The 1,513-nt window shown below is 36.9% G+C and overlaps 1 long non-coding RNA gene across 1 annotated transcript; it reads left to right on the top strand.

The window, feature by feature from the left end:
• The first annotated feature begins 350 nt into the window (after positions 1-350).
• On the top strand, positions 351-1,020 carry LOC111216425. Its single transcript, XR_002664913.1, has 3 exons — positions 351-465; positions 673-728; positions 955-1,020. It is a non-coding gene; the product is annotated as an uncharacterized LOC111216425 (long non-coding RNA).
• Positions 1,021-1,513: the final 493 nt, after the last annotated feature.

The following is a 1,513-nucleotide window of genomic DNA, read 5'->3' as shown; positions in this document are numbered from 1 at the left end:
CAAACATAGCTGTGGGAATAGTTATGAATTATGGGATCAAGTGTAAGAGTAGTTTCCAAACTTTTTTTATTTTACTTTAAACCCATCACCAGGAGCCGGTAACACCAGACGATAAATACCAGGCGTGTCAGCTGATTGCTCAGTGGCTTCAAACTGCAACTGTGCCTCTGTCCCTTTGTAGAGTAACTCTACTCTTATATGTTTTAAAAATCAATTGATCTTTTGACATAAGTGGAAACATAAGAGAAAATAAAATAAAAATGTGAATTAATTATTTAGGTATGTAAATGTGCAACACATTTTATGATGTTCTCTTTCATATATTCTTTCAGTGGTGATTTCTTCGGGGTGTCGGCACCCCTAGAATGGACCCTGCCCACATCGGAGGGGATATGTCACCTTTGTATGTGCCAAGAAAAAGAAAGTCTGTCCAGTCACAACCTAAAAGTGGAGTGCCATGTCCAGGTACAAAAAAAAGATATTATTCCAATCAGTATAATCAGTGAACACCTGACATTGTAATTTTGACTGTGAAACATCATGTAATTTTACCTGCCTCTGTGCCATCCATGTAGATGAACATGTCAGTTTTTGTTTTGAAAACTATGCAGTAACTTTGCAATAGTGTTTTTCATTGTTTTGAATCAAATTAAATTTCAATCTTTCCAACAGTTGTTCAGCGAATGCCAGAAAGAGCCTGTCAATCAAATGCAGTTGGATACCCTAAGGTGAGAGTGGAATGTACATCCTGCTGCTTCTGTTTCTGCATGTACTGTATGTGAATTATCTTTCTACCGCTGGGTTGTATCAAAGAAGCTATCGAGTGGTTACCAGAAAATGTTGCTAATAAATAGTGTTTGAATGTGGTCGTCCATTTCCTTGTTCAAATACTCAAAATCTGTTAACTTTATGCACACGGTTGGATCTTCACAGTTCTGTACTTGAATGTTTTAGAATGACGAGTCTCAAGCCCAAGATGCTCTAAAGATGAAAAGAACATATGGTAGAAAAAGGTAAGAGACTGATCAGTCTATTCACAGTTCATTTGAATTAGCATGACAACTTTACACGACAGGTGCGGTTACAGATGTGTCTCTTGACATTATACTGAAATCACTAAACAAATACTATACTACTGTTTAAGAAGCAAAATTATTGCTTTTTTACTCTTTTTTACTCTTACTTTATTACTCTCCTTTTCAAAACATAACATACTGGAAACACAAGTCATCTGGTGACTCCTCACCTCTTTTATCACTTTTTGTATCTCTGGAACTGGTTGGACCAGCCGCTTTCATCACAAGCTTAAGTGAGTGTTGAGACGTACTCATCACCACATTAAAGACTAAACATTTAAACCTGGAATTTAGCAGATACAGCTGTGGTGTAGCTGACCAACAATAACTAACAAAAAATACTGTTAATGGAGCCAGTAACGACTAAAAATGAGCTGTCTGCATCTAAAAATTCAGTGTACGTAGATATCACACACCAGGCCGCTTCACTTCACATT

This window comes from Seriola dumerili, unplaced genomic scaffold, assembly GCF_002260705.1.
Source record: "Seriola dumerili isolate Sdu_G_001 unplaced genomic scaffold, Sdu_1.0 BDQW01000025.1, whole genome shotgun sequence".
Taxonomy (NCBI): domain Eukaryota; kingdom Metazoa; phylum Chordata; class Actinopteri; order Carangiformes; family Carangidae; genus Seriola; species Seriola dumerili.
This window is presented reverse-complemented; position numbering and strand designations above follow the sequence as displayed.